Raw genomic sequence first — 16,747 nt, forward strand, 5'->3', positions numbered from 1 at the left:
CCTCAGGTCGCACACACGTCAAGTAGAAGCCCCCCTTGAAAACTACCTTGCTCATGGAGTTGCGCAATTTCTGCATTCAATTTATCAACACGATTTCCCAACAAGAGCAAAGAAATTTTCCTTTCTCGTACTTCTTGTTCTAAGTTTTGGAATCCATTTTTCATCCGTTCTACATTTCTCAGCCAATTTTCAACTTCGTGTTTCTGTTTCTTTCTTGTTTGCAATTCTGCATCTTCTACTTCTGCTTTTACGTCAGCTGCTCGGCTGTCCAACGCTTCTAAGTTGTTTCTGAGTGTTTGCATCTTTTCATCCTGGCCGATTAATTTCCTCAACAGCTCCATTTCAATAGCACTGCCTGATGCCTTAAATTAGTGAGCAAAGATTGTGCAAGTGCAAATGAGGGGTCCAACTTTTGGCAGAAGAAAAAACTTCAGTGTTTCTTTTTTGACAATGATGTTGCCCAGCTAATAAAATAAAATAAAAGAAGAATAATCATAATAAAAGAGAGGCAAAGGCTCCTCTTCGTATGGTTTGCAAATGACCATTTTTGAAAACATTTATCAACTTTCCTAGAGAAAATGTTTCCACCTCATACTGTGTCCAGGTTAAGAAATACACACAAAAAAAAAAAAAAAAAAAAAAAGAAACAAAGTAATGTGATAATTTATAATTATTTTATATCACAAAGGTAAGCAAGTGATAATTAATACCACATGAGAGAATCCTCTCATGTTGTGATTTACGTGGGTCCATGTATACAAACATTTTTTACAAACATTTTTTTTTTCAAATGTAATATGGAACTCAATTTAACAACCTATAACATGCCACATGAGTTTGTAAAAATTGTTAGTTTGAAGTCCAGCCTTTAGGTTAAAATTTCATTTTAAGTCCGATACAAAATAATATTAAAATCTAAAATTTACCCAACAAACTTATGTTAAAGGAGAAATTGCACTTCATTGTAACTTTTCAAAAGAAATTGAAAATCAGTGGTGAACTTTTCCAATTTTAATAATCAAAATTATAATTTTTGTATAAATTTATAAATATTTTATGAAAATACCGTTTATTTGCAATTTCTCTATATTAAATACAAAATAAATATTTTAAAATTAAAAATAATGACTTGCATGGTTGAGTTGGAAAAAAACTTAATCATTACATTATCGGTTCAAACTGAAATAGTACATTTTCCAGCTTAAAAGCATGCTCTAATTTCTTATACAAGAATGGAAGCATAAAAAATTAAAATTAGTTATTAAAATGTGAAAAAACACAATTGTTTGGGTTTATTTCATGTTTATATCTCAATATAAGAGAATTTAATGATCTGTGGACACCATCACAGGTTCCATTTCAATGTCTAAACTGTTCATTTTGTAAGGTCTTCAATATATATCATTCATAAAAAAAAATAAAAAATAAAAAAAAAAGAAATCAGTTCAATCTAATAATCATAATTTTTTCATTTTATCGTGTTGGTTTCTAAAAAAATAGACAATAAATATATTTTTGAAAAAAGACCATCAATTTTTTTAAGGACAAATGTGATAAAATGAATAGATTACAATTTTTGAATTGACCTAATTTTTATTATGAATGATACATATTGAAAATTCTATAAAATGATTTAGATTATTGAAACAAATCCCATGGTGGACTATGTAAAGTCTTAAATACTACATGTTGAGATGTTATCATGAAAAAGGAAAATGAGTGAGAGCACTAATTAGTGATGTCACTAATGATGTGGCAGTGGGCCCCACCATGAATGATTTGATATTTTGGTCTTGTATTTTTTTCTTTTTTTATTGAGTACCATGTCATTAGTGATCTTTTACAGCTCCAAAATTAGTGATCTGTATCATTGTTGCATGAAAAACTCATACATGTTGATAGTTGTGCAAGAAGGAAACAAACCAGCATACTATATTGCACATTAACATAGACACAGATGGAAAGATATCATCAATCATCCTATTAAGCATCTTTTAAGAAAGAACCCAAAAATTAAAAGCACGCGGTCCGGCCTAAGCAGAGTAGGCTTAGGCATCCTTTGAAGCGAAAAATCAAACATATGCAAGACAGTCTAAAATAAATAAATAACAAATAAAAAATAAAAAGAAAAAGGAAAATCTCAACTTCAAGAGATGTTTTGGTGGTAGTTTAGTTACCTGATCGAAATCTGAGACACTACTGAAAGATCAAAACAGATTGCAATGGATGGCTTAGAAGTAAATCTATGAAAAAACTAGACAAACAACAAAAGTATTTCCTCTTACAAATCTTTCTCAGAATAGAGAAGAGAAAAGGGAAACTGGCAACAAAAGAAATGCGGAAACCACCTTCCTGGAAGGTGCAGTAAAATTATATAATAAGAGAGAGTAGGTCAATAAGTAACCATTCTATACACCTTTTTTTTCTTTTTCTTTTTTAAGAGAGAGTTGGTAATTGGTATGTACACCAAACCAACCATGGCTTTCTTCTTCTTCTTCTTTTTTTTTTTTGTCATTTTTGTTTTGGAGGTGATGAGACTTTGGACTATTTTGTAAATTCATGTCAATTTGTTTGTCCTTTTTTAAATGTTGTGCTCTCATTGCATCGTATTCGTTTTTAGTTAGACCAATTTTGACGTTTCCGTAATTTACCATGCCCATGATCGTGGGTCGGTGGGTGAGAGCACCCTAAATTTTTTTAAAATTATGTATATTATATTAGTAATTAAAATATTTTATATTTTTAAAATTTCAACAGTTTGCATTATTAAAACTATAAAGATTTGCACTCTAAAATTATTTACGTTACAAAATTTTAAAAATAATTTTTAAATCAAATTTTATTAAATATTGACCTATTATATTTGTTATTTGTATTATTATTTGTTATATTTTTATATTATTTAGAGTAGAAATGACTACAGGATGGGTTTGTCGTCCTCTACTCCAGCCTCGTATCATTTGAGGGCGGGCAAATCAGGTTGGTGGCAGGGGTGGTTAATTTTATAACTTAAAAAATAGAAATATTAATAAAAATTATAAATAATATACTATATTATGGATAGTGATTTATAATTATTGAAATTTAAAAAAAATATAAGATAAAAAAGAAATTAGTGAAAACAATTATTAAATATAATATTTTGAGTTTTAATTTTATCATATTAAAAATAAATAAATAATGTATATATTATATACATACAAATATATGTATATACATACAAATATATGTAGTAAATATAAATGGGGCAGGTGTGGATTAGAATGGAACAGGCGAAGCAAAACTTGCTCCCGCCCCATTTTCTCATTGAGGTGGGAAAAATTCGTGCATTGCTAGGCAAGGGATAAGGGGGTGGGTACCTTACTTAATTTGCTTATGCACCTAACTTTACATTCATTCTTATTTGTTTATTCTCCAAAAATAAGAATATTATCTAGAAATGAAAATATTGTTTATGTTCAACATGACATTCTTAAAAATAAGTTCATATTAGTGAAACGGATTATCATTCTACTTATAAAAATATACGTTTTCAACTATGAAATTTTTTAAAAATAAACAACGTAATAGAATGAAATATAATTTTGTAATAAGTTGCTTGATCATATTTATTGAAAAAAATATTATTTAAAGTTTTGATTTCGAACCTATCATAGATGTTTTTGTATATATTATAAAAAGTGACGATTATAACATTTTCAGATAGTTAATCTTAATAAACAGAGACATAAAAATAGCTATTATTTTTATTAAGTTAATGCAAACAAAAAAAAATGTCCAAATATATTTTTATTCTCAATTATGTTGACAAAGAATGTCTCATTAATAATAATATTATTCACTTTTTTGTGTTAGAATAAGTCAAAATTTAAAATTTTATGATAATTTTTCAAAAGTTCAAATCCTGGATCCGTGAACCACAGTTTCACATGAATTTCTCCGCTACCAATTTATCCAGCTCTCAGTTCAGCGAATTCATTTGGAATTGAAGTGGGTTTTGCAACTATGATCTCTATCACTGTCAAGTTTTAACCAGATCTTTCACGATCGAACCTCACAACCACATCTCTCAGATCGATGCCCACAACCACATCCATTCAACCAGATCACCATGATGCTACAAGGTTTAGCGAGATCTCTTCAACCTCCCATTTGTGGTTCTTTTTGATGTTATTTTTGCTAAACTTGAAGGTTATTTTGAGAATTGATTATTTTAGTTAAATTTTTTAATTTTTACAGCAACAAAAAAAAAAAAATTGTAAAAAATAAAAAGAATGATTAATTGTTTTGTAATGATTTTTTAACTTTTCAATTATTCTAATCTATTGTCAAAACAAAACTTCGTTTGGCATTTGATTTTTGGCTAAAAAAATACAAAAAGACAACATTAGTTACATAAGCTAATAAGATAAAATGTCACATCTAAACCATAATCATTACACTTTTTTTCTAACAAAAATTAAAAAAAAAAACTAAAAAAATCAAACCAAATGACACTAAAAAAGCCCCAACACAAAAAAAAAGTTAAAAAAGTCAATGCCAAACGAAGACTTTGGCAATAGATTTTTGACTAAATTAGTTTAAATAAAATAAAATAAAATAGACTAAAAAATTAATAAAACAAAATGTCACATCCAAACTATAATCATTTTATTTTTTCTACACAAAAGTCAAAAAAGCCAAAAAAAACCAAATCAAACAAACTTTTAGTCCCAAGTAGTTTTTTTGACTTTTTTGGCTTTTTTTTTTTATTTCATTTTCTCTTTACTTTTTTACACTTTTTTTTTTAAAAAAAAAAGTCAAACAAATAAAAAAAATTAACTTTTAACCTACTTTTCAAAACAAGCCAGAGCTAAAAAGCCAACAAAAAAAAATCTATTGCCAAACGACAATTTTGTTTCTGTGCTTTGGCTTTCATAGATGGTAAAGATGGGCGCGAGTCAATTGCGGTCCCGGAACCTCCAATCCGCTATTCGTCTGCCAGATTGGCAGATTAGAGAAAATCAATTCGTATCCATTTGCCGATCCGACGGATGTGGATTGAGCGGATTAATGGATTGGAGGCTGGATATTAATCGGTTTGACGATTTAAAATTTTATAAATTTTCAACATAATTCAACTTGTGCACTTCTTCAACAAAAAAAAAAAATATTACAGTCAATAACTTAAAAAAATATTACAATCACTACATACCTCATCCAAAGAAAGAAAATTTAAAACTTTAGAATATTACAATCACTGCATGCATCATCCACATATTACAATCACAACATGCCTTTTCCGCATAAAGTATTACATATTGTATTACAATCTGTGGTTCTTAAAATATAAAAATAATTCAAACCACCAAAATCATGAACAGAATAGTAGTAAAGATTGTATGTCTCTGTATTGTTACATCTATATTTGTTTTTGAAAACAAAAACCAACCAGCATATATCATATTTTTTATTTATTATTTTTAGAGTTAGATTTAAAAACAAAAAAATATAAATAAATAATACATTTATTTTTTCAATTCAAAAAATATAGCCAAGTTGAAAACTCTTTTTTAACAGAATATTTAAACTCTTTTTCAATTGAAAACACAAACAGAATATCCAAATTAATTGAAAACATAAAGTCTTACAAATTACTAGAGATGTTTGCGATTTGATAGTTCGATTGCGGCTAAAGGAACCTCAAGTCCGCCATCCGTCCAAAACTAAGCGGATTAGAAAAAATCAATCCGCAATCGTCCGCTCGTCATCACGCATCCATTCAAAATGCTGTGGATCAAATTGGTTTGAGCGGTTTGGGCGGATGAGTACATCCGATGCTCACCTCTAATAGATAGGGTTGAAAAATGCGGGAGTAGCAAATGCTAAGTAATTTCTGCACCCCTACAAGGACTTCTCTCTAAGCTAAGAGCTGGTGTCTTCCTTGAGAGACTCTGTATTTCTGTTTTTCTTCACATTCCCTTGGATTTTGAGGGTACATTTTGGTGTTCGATTGTGGGGTGGCAGCAGTTTGGAGTTGGTAGGTATTCTAGTAGTTGCAGTGGTGTTGGTCTGTTTGTTGCTGAAGTGTTTGTCTGGCATTTCCTGATGTTACGCTGTGTCGGGTAATATCTGAGAAGGTGGTTGGATTGATAGTAGTGATACGAAATTTAGCAATGAATATTCAGATGAACATGGACTGCCCCACCCACGTTTCTTTAACCATTTAAGGCAACGACAACAACGACGTGGGATCAACATGACTTGTCTCTATCCATTGGGTAATGGGTAATTAGAAAGCACGGATACAGATACGAGGTATTGATACGATACGATACGGATACAGTAATATAATAAAACTTAAAAAAATAGAATACGGGTACAATTAGGATACGTTTGTAAAAAATAAAAAATAAATAAATTATTAGCAGTGAGTTACACATAAGCTCAAGAATGTTGAAAAACCATAGTAACTTTATAATATAAAATACTAATCTTTAAGAATTAAATATTAATTTAAGTCAGTAGCTAATTTAGTTTTTAAATTTTCAATAGGTCTTGCAAATATTTCATTTCAATATCAAGTCTAATATGTTGATATTATAATATTAAACAACCCACAACTTGACCCTATACTTTTTCCTTTTACACTAGTCAAAAATATTCTATACAAGTTTATTTGCTTATTTATTTATTGATATTTAATTTTGCTATTGTTATATTATTTTATTAATCCTTATTTCTATGTAGTTTAGGAGACACGCATGATACAATAAAGATATGTTAATTTGATGAATTCTATTACTTTAGCTTACTATGTTATTTTTATAAAAAAAAAATAAACAAAGTATTGTAAAAATATTCTATTTATTCTTACAATTATATTATATTATAATGTTATGCAAGAAATGATACAATTCTAATTTCGTAAAAAGAGTAATACGTGACATGAAGCATTTGATATTTCAAAATTAATTAAGAAGTATCCGATAATATGTGACTTGGAACATCCGATACTTCAAAACTAAGTATCCGATACTTCAAAATTAATGAAAAATTAATTAAGAAGTATCCGATACTTTTAATAAATATCCAAGGGGTATCTGTAAGTATCCAAGGGATATCAGTATCCGACACGGATACGATACAGACATGTCTCCCTATTTGAAGTATCCATACTTCATAGTGGGTAACCATCGCCTTCAGTATTGCCTGGTGGGTCTTTTGCTTGATCGCCGCCAAATTGTTACGTACTTAATGCAACACTATATTGACGAGCAATGGCAGGTGCCAGGAGGAGTAGATGTGGTAGGAAGACATGGAAACTACAATATTTTCCGATTTGTTTCTGAAGAAGTCATGCATCGTGTGGTTGTGCGCTCTCCTAATTGTTGATTATTGGCAACCAAACCTCATACTTGACAGAATGAGGGTGGTTCGTTTTGTGGTATGGGTTAGGTTACATGGATTGCCTTTGGAGTGCCTTTCAATGGAGGCGGGTTACCAGTTAGGTCAAGCCATTAGGGAGGTGCTTCAAATGGACTACGATGAAGGAACTCCACAAAATATTCGTTTCTTACAAAGGATACCTACGGATCATCCCCTCATTAGTGGATTTTTTCTTCAATGTCAAGATGGCCATGATCGATGGATAGAGTGTCGTTATGAACGAATCTTCAAAATTTGTCATAATTGTGGTAAGATTGATCATACATTTAATCAGTGCGAAGTATCGTTTGAAGTGGCCTAGGAGGAGATTATAGTCAACTTGAATAGATTAACCGTATTGAATTCAGTGATACTTACACAAGAAGACCAACCATTATATTCAACTAGTCTTTGAGCTTTTGTTCATAGAACCGACCAGAGAAACTCATCGGTGGTGGCTGTAGAGGTGTCATTGATGCGATAGACAGGGCCAGAACCTATGGAAGGTCTTACGACGGACGAGAGAGAAGTAGTTTTGCTGGGCGTCCCTGTGCAAGAGGTGTGGATAATCATGTGTTTTGTATTGATTATGTGTTTATATGTTACTTATATGCCATAAGTGATTTGAATTGTGTTATGATTAACAGATAGGATAGCATGTGAAATGAACCTATCTGAATCAGTAATTTATACACGTGAGAATCAATTATTTGGATAGAGAATTAGAGCCTAATCCACATTGGTATAATTAAGTTTAGTTTAGTTCAGATTAAACTAGATTATATTAATTTAACTTGAGTGAATTTACTCTCATTTAATTGACCCTTGTAGTTAAAGCCAATACAACTTATTAAGCTAACTTTATAATTGTCCTAAGCTAGTCATCAGTCATCAACTTAACCAAAGGTAAGAACAAAGTTGGGAGAGATATAGTGGACTTTAGAGAGAGAGATATACATCTTGAGAGATAGAAAGAGAGCTCAAGAAAGGGGAAGAAGAAGAAGAAGAGAGATCAAGCCAAAATTCAACAGATCAACCAACTAAGGTAAGAATTTCCCTCCAATCTCTTGAATTTAGGACTTCTACACTTATCATCATGAAAGATTGAAGCTTAAATTGAAGGATTCATGGTTATTTAGGGGTTTTAAAGACAAGTTTAGGGTTGAGAACATAGATGTTCCTAAAAGAGAAAAATTGTAGGAAATAGCTCAAGATCTTGGCATGTACACTTGTTTTCTAGCATGAGTTTTGAGAATCTCCATGGATTTTGGAATTGGAACTCAACATATGCATAGTTCTTGATTTTTGCCCTTAAATTCAAGGTTTTGATCTTTAAATGGAAATTTGAGTTTTGTTTTGAAGTATGATTTTTGTTTGAAGTTAGTGTTGTGAAAGGAGCTTCTCAAAAAAGGGTTAGGTTGGATTGTAGTGAATGGTGCAAGTATTGATCCCTTTGAAGACCAATGGATTCCTAAAGAATGAGATGTTGGGGAAGGTAATGGGGAACTTATTTAGTTCGTTTAAAGTTGCTCATCTAATTAATCAGGAGCCTAGGTAGTGGAGAGAACCTTTGATTCGAACACTCTTTTTGGAACATATGAGTTCACATATATTGAACATTCACATCCCTCATGATAGTAAACTGGATAGAATTGTTTGGCGGTTATCCAAGGACACAAATATTCGGCTAAATTGGGATTCTTTTTTGCTATGAAGGAGTGTCAAGTTGTGGGAAATATGAATAGTTGGGTTAGTATTGTCTGTTGGAAGAAACTATGGAAGCTAAATTTACCTCCAAAGTGGGCTTTGTTCATTTGGAAATTGCTACATAGAATTTGACCAGTCAAAAATCTTCTTGTTCGACGAGGAATTCCATTAGATCCTATGTGTGGGATGGCGGAAGAAAGTTTAGAGCATTTATGTTTTCAGTGTGTTTATTCCAAGCATATTTGGAGGGGGTCTAGTCTTGGTTTTAGTTTTGAGGATGGGGAAGAATGCTTGGTCCAGGATTGGCTAGGACAATGGTTTCAGGAGGTACCCAATGAGGATGCTATTAGAGAATCTGTGAAGGTGTTGTGGGATATTTGGTTGCATAGGAATAAAGCTACTTTTGAGAATATAGTTGATGATCCGACTGATGCTTTGCGATTTATCTCCACTTTAAACTGGGATCTCAAATATAACAGGCTATTAGACATAGATTATTTACCTACATACATTGACAATATGGGCGATAACTCAATGGCAGAACCTTTTGTATTAACTAATGTTGCAAATTGGTGCCCGAACGTTTGTTTTGACAGGTTTATTATTAACAGTGCGTGGAAGGAAACTACGATGCAAACAGAAGCAGCTTGGGTTGGGCTGGATAGGAATGGACATCAGCTTGTTTGGAAGAAATTCTCTTTCCTAGCATCCTCTGCATTAGTAGCTGAGGCAAGAGCTTGCCTTGATGTAGTCAAGTGATGTGTGCAACATGATGTAAAAGTTGTTATAATTCGCACAGACTCGTTACTGTTAGTTCAGCAGTTGAAAAATAGGCAGAAGATAGAATGGGATTTGACAAATCTTTTACAAGATATATGTTATTTTTGTAATATGTTAGATCATTAAAATATATTACTAATGTTCCACAAGCGGATGTAAAGGTAGCTCATGTGTTGGCAAAACTAGGATAAGTGGCTGAACTATTTGTAATGTTGGGATTTGTTGTAAGTTATTAGTCTTTCTTTATTCAGTTTTTAGTAGTTAAAGTTGATGGGATCTTGAACTTCTGAAGTAATTTATCAGGATGACTAGAAATGGGTAAATATATAGTTTGTTTTAGAATCAATAACTTTTATAGAACATTATTTATTGGCTTGTATTTGATTTTTTGATGCTATTATCCCGATTTTTCTTGAATAATTGATTGAAAGAAAATTTGGAAATTTCTAGCATAATAATTAGTTAAAAGTTCTACCATTTGTAGACGTATGAGCTCTGAAATCTGGTTTTAGGCATGTGATTTACTTTCTGCTCTTAAGTTTTTTTTTTTGTTTTTTTTTTCATCTAGTGCCATATACTATTAATGTTACAAGTAATTAACATATTTGTAAATCATGTAATAGGTTATGATAGAAGTGATCATTGTGAGGATCCAGTTGATATGGGATTTCTTCTTTATACTTTAAGTCACACAAAGTGTGTTGTATCTTGAATCTGCTAAAAATTCAGATTTGAACATGTCCAAAGATACACTTGGAAGAGAGATATGAATATAGTGTGTGTCACAACCCCATTCCGCCCCTAGTAGAATGGTGCCATGATGGCCAGTAATCCGAAATTACCGAAGGCCAACTTTCAAATTTCACACACAATCAGAGTATTACATATGGGGCTAACTTATGCGGAAGCAATATATACAAATTTAATTAGTCCATAAGAGCTGTGCATAAGTTAAATGGAATGGCATACATCTTTACATAGCTTTAATACAACAATGAAGTACAAAAATACATCTTAACCAAAAGGCTTCTCAGCCATCAAATACAAAATACAACGAAATACAACTAAGAAGTATAATCTTCGAGATGCGACAAAGGTGCGTAATCCAAAACAAGTAGCAAATACATCTAGGCGTCACCGCCGTCCTGCTCGTCACCTACATATATATAGAGAGGGGTAAGCTTGGATACTCAGTGAATGGTACAAATAATAAAGGGATTTACATGAATGATATCCGAAATTTTTATCAAATCAAAGCATAACACATCTTGTACAAAATCCAAGGGCAAATCAAGTTTATCTAACAAATCTTTCAAGTCTCGACAATTAAAGTCTTTCAAGACTTTCAAGTTCCAAGGGATAACATTAACAAAGGTTGTGCTACAAATGCTTATAATCCCCTAGCACGTACGGACTTTCAAGATTGTGCTACAAATGCTTATAGTCTCCTAGCACGTACGGACTTTCAAAGATTGTGCTACAAATACTTATAGTCCCCTAGCACGTACGGACTTTCAAGACTGTGCTACAAATGCTTATAGTCCCCTAGCACGTACGGACTTTCAAAGATTGTGCTACAAATGCTTATAGTCCCCTAGCACGTACGGACTTTCAAAGATTGTCATTCAAAACAAGGCTAGTACTTGGTATACAAAATAGGGATCATCATTCATGCTTCACAAAATACTTTTCCAAAACAAGCAAGGCAAAACTTTATCAAAACTTAATAACATAACTTTATTAAAAATACCACTCACATAGTTCTTCAGACGTCGGGGCCAAGGCAAGTCCAAGTCCAACAAACACATGGCAAAGTCTGTTGAATGTACTTTCAAACAAGTTCACATGCATACAGATGATCTTGGCATCCTTCGAAACCAAGCTAAGTCAAAACGAAACACTGTTTCTCATCTCGGGAAACATGCTGGACGATTACCAGGTCTAGGCTGAGGTCCCATACCTCCTTGCCGAGGTGTTGCCTCGATGGCCACATTCAAGGAAATGAGGTCGGGAAAATCTGGGTTTCCCTCTCTTGAAGAACATGAACATGAAGAAGATGAATGCAAGATCATAATTTGCTATTACAAAATCTGAGATTTCATGCTATGAATTCAAATACATGGACCTGGGTACCCATATTCAAGGATCTTGCGAGAACAAACACAAAACATGAATCTTAAGGCAACTTTCAGATCAAACAAGACTTTTCTTCCAAAACACATGAAAACGATTTTTTCTTTCTAAAACCAAACTTTAAACTAATGCATGACGTGCAAAACAGGTTCAATCGTGCAATGCAGCTAGACAATCAATAAAAACGACAAGAGTGAATCAAGAATCTAACCTCAATACACGAATCTAACGGTTTGATCTCTAGAAATCAAGCTCGGAAGTCTACTCTCTCACTCTAAGACTTCTTCTTCTTCTAGAGCTTCTCCCTCCTCACAAACAAAGACATATAGCAAAATGATACGTTTCTAGGTCTGCTAGCTGACTTAACACTCAGCTGGGGCACGTGGCAGCGGCTGATTGGTTCTACTCAAAAAGTGACTAAGCGAAGAGACAAGACTATGACAAAGTGTGTTCTACAAGCAAAATGGCACGGGCACTCCGACGGGTAATGATCTCGGCTAAGAACAAGACATCGGCAAGTAAGGGAACAATGATCTCGGCTAGGAAGGACAACACTTGACTAAGCTGTGCCACACCTTGGTCTAGGTCATACCACTCCAGGACAAGATCACTTAGGTGCAAAGGTGACATCTCGGCCCAGATAATACACATTTCGGCCTTGGTGACGAACACCTCGGCCTAGATAATGACATCTCGGCCAATATGTCAGGGCGAATGTGGAGGTCAAACAAAGTGGTTCCAGGGAAGTTCTAGACTAAAGATGACATCGGCCAAACTCACACAGAGCAGGGTACAAAACATGCAAGAAACTCTTAAGCAAATCAAACCAAGGTTTGCAAAATGCAACATATCAAGACAAGATCATGTAATATATGCAAGCCTGACTAGAGTAGAGTGAGGGTCGTTACATCCTACCCTCCTTAAAGAAGTTTGGTCCCCAAACTTAAATTACCTTACTCTACAAATAACCCCGGATAACGGATTTCCATTTCTTCTTCCATTTCCCATGTAGCATCCTTGCCGTAATGCTCTTTCCATTCGATTTTTCACCATTGGTATAGATTTGTTCCTCAATTGTTTCACTTGTCTGTCAATAATTTTCATCGGCTTCGCCCCGTAGCCTAAATCGTCACTAACCGCAATCCCAGTATAATCAATTACATGCAGTGGATTTCGAATATACTTCCTCAACATCGAAATATGGAACACATTGTGAACTTGACTTAGTTCTGGTGGCAAAGCTAGTCTATAGGCAGCTGGGTTAACTTTCTCAAGAACTTCAAAAGGCCCAACGTAACGGGGTGCCAATTTACCCTTCTTCCCAAATCTTGAAACTCCTTTCATCGGCGAGATCTTCAGGAATACATGATCCCCAACTTCAAACTCTAACTCTTTTCTTCTTTGGTCAGCGTAACTCTTTTGTCGACTCTGAGTAATTCTAATTCTCTGTTGGATAAGCTTGATCTTTTCGATTGTCCTTTGAACTAGATCGGGGCCGATCACAGCTTTATCTCCTACTTCGGTCCAACATATCGACGATCTGCACTTTCTTCCATACAAGGCTTCATACGGCGCCATGCCAATGCTAGCTTAATAGCTGTTGTTGTAAGCGAATTCTACTAATGGCAAATGCTCTTCCCAACTACTTTGGAAGTCCAATACACATAGTCTAAGCATATCTTCAAGTGTTTGAATCGTTCTCTCTGTTTGGCCATCGGTCTGGGGATAAAAAGCCGTACTAAACCTCAATTCGGTCCCTAAAGCCCTTTGTAAAGTCTGCCAAAATCTAGAAACAAACTTTGAATCTCGGTCTGACACAATGGACATCAGCACACCATGAAGTCTAACAATCTCATTCATATACAGCACAGCAAGTCGATCAGCATTAAACGAAGTTTTAATAGGCAAGAAGTGTGCTAACTTAGTTAATCTGTCGATTATAACCCAGATCGAATCCATTCCTTTCTGTGTCTTCGGCAAACCAACCACAAAGTCCATGGAGATGTGTTCCCATTTCCACTCAGGAATCGGCAAGGGTTGGAGAAGTCCTGCTGGCCTCTGATGTTCCGCTTTCACTTGTTGACAATATAAACACTGGGATATGAACTCGGCTATCTCTCTTTTCATATTCGGCCACCAAAAAGTCTGTTTTACATCTTGATACATCTTGGTGTTCCTTGGGTGAATTGCAAATCTGGATCCATGAGAGTCTTGCAAAATTTTTCCTTTCAACTCCGGGACGTCGGCCACGCACAATCTTCTTTCAAACTTAAGCACTCCATTCTCAAAGGTGTAACCTGACCTCGGCCTAGTGATAATCTCGTCGGCTACCTTATTTAGGAATTCATCCTCCATTTGCCTTGCCTTTACTTCCCCAATAGTAGTCGGCTCCACTGAAATCATGGCTAGGCATGCCAAACTTCCCACTGACTTTCTACTCAATGCGTCGGCTACCGAGTTTGCTTTACCTGGGTGATACTGAATTTGCATGTTGTAGTTCTTCAATAATTCAAGGCATCTTCTCTACCTCAAATTTAGTTCCTTTTGAGTGAACAAATACTTCAAACTCTTGTGATCTGTAAAAACTTGGCAAGAGGCTCCATACAAGTAGTAGCGCCAAATCTTCAAAGCAAACACCACGGCTGCTAGCTCTAGATCATGGGTTGGATAGTTCTTCTCATGAAGTTTCTACTGACGAGATGCATATGCTATGACCTTGCCCCTTTGCATTAATACACAACCCAAACCCTTATGTGAAGTATCACTGAAAATCTGAAAATTTGAAATTCCTCATTACCTGATGGGAGTACAAGAACTGGTGCCGTAACTAACCTCGTCTTCAACTCTTGAAAGGCTGATTCTCTGTCATCGGTCCATTCATATGTTGTTCCCTCTTGGTTAGTTGTGTCAATGGTACCGCAATCCTTGAGAAGTCCTTCACAAACTTTCTGTAATAACCTGCCAAGCCCAGAAAACTACGAACCTCGAACACGTTGGTCGGCGTCGGCCAATTCACAATGGCTTCAATCTTATTGGGATCAACTGATATACCCTCTTCGTCAATCACATGGCCCAAAAATGAAATGCTGGAAAGCCAAAATTCACACTTGCTCAACTTGGCGTACAACTTCTTATCTCTTAAGATTTGCAGGGCAAGTCTCAGATGATTCTCGTGTTCAATTGTACTCTTGGAATAGATCAATATGTCGTCAATAAAAACAACTACGAACTCATCTAGATACGGCTTAAAGACTCTGTTCATCAAGTCCATGAATGTTGCGGGAGCATTGGTCACTCCGAAAGGCATTACCAAAAATTCGTAGTGGCCATACCTTGTCCGAAAAGCAGTCTTCTCAATATCCTCGGCTTTAACTTTCAGCTGATGGTAGCCCGACCTAAGGTCAATCTTGGAAAAGACTCGTGCTCCTTGTAGTTGATCAAGCAAATCGTCAATCCTAGGCAATGGGTACTTGTTCTTAATGGTTACTTTATTAAGTTTCCGGTAATCAATGCAAAGGCAAAGTGTGCCATCCTTTTTCTTAACAAATAGAACCGGAGCTCCCCATGGTGAAGTGCTCGGCCTAATGAATCCCTTATCCAATAATTCTTATAGTTGTAGTTTTAGTTCCTTAAGTTCAGCTGGGGCCATTCTATAGGGTGTTTTGGAGATAGGTTGCGTTCCCGACATGATGTCCACAGTAAACTCTACTTCTCTATCGATCAAGTGGCCAGGCAACTCATTTGGGAAGACGTCGGGGAATTCCTTAACAACTGGTATGTCGGCTAACTCAACACTTCCATTCGAATCACTTAGTATACTGCACAAATAACCCTGACACCCTTTTTGGATCAACTTATAGGCTTTCATGAATGAGATTAAGTAAGGTGGCGGCACTACTCCCTTACCTTGGAAAATAACCTCGGCTTGGTTTGGGGGTTTCAGTGTGACATTCTTCGAAACACAATTAATGGATGCATGATTCGCTACTAACCAATCCATTCCCAATATGACATCGAAGTGAGCCATGGTTAACGACATTAAATCGACTAATAATTCTACACCCTCAATCACAACAACACACGCCCTAAAAATGGATGCAACAATCATAGTTCTCCCAGATGGAGTAGACACATATAACACATAGTCAAGGGGTTCTTGTTCCCTATTTAACTTCTCGGCAAACTTAGCAGATACAAATGAATGCGTAGATCCCGAATCAATTAATATGTATGCATCTTGAGAGCAAATTAGGAGTATACCTGACACTACTGTCTCAGCATTCTGAATGTCTCCTGGTACCAGTGCAAAAACTCTGCCCTGTCTCGTCTGTGCTCTTCCGATGTTATTTCTCTGTGCATAGCCGAGGTACCCCCATTCTTCTTACCATCATCAGTCCTTGCCTTCGGGCAGTCTTTCACACGATAACCCATTTCACCACATTCAAAACAAGCTCCCGATGCCCAACGGCAAACTCCGGAATGCGGCTTCCCACAGCTTGCACATGTCGGCCTAGTATTACCTTCTTGGTTCGAGTTGCTGGAGCTGCCCATATTTGCTTTCTTCTTGGCGTTAAATGGAGCTCGGCGATTATCATAGTTCTGCCTCTTTTTCTGATTTTCTCCTGAGTTCTGATATCGGTTCAAGTTAGCCTCTGCCAAGATGGCCTTGTCCAACACTCCGGCGTAGGTCGGCATATTGAGCATGTTAACTCGATCCTGA

The sequence above is a fragment of the Camellia sinensis genome, chromosome 8 (genome assembly GCF_055761805.1).
Source record: "Camellia sinensis isolate YWXY chromosome 8, ASM5576180v1, whole genome shotgun sequence".
NCBI classification, from domain to species: Eukaryota; Viridiplantae; Streptophyta; class Magnoliopsida; order Ericales; family Theaceae; genus Camellia; species Camellia sinensis.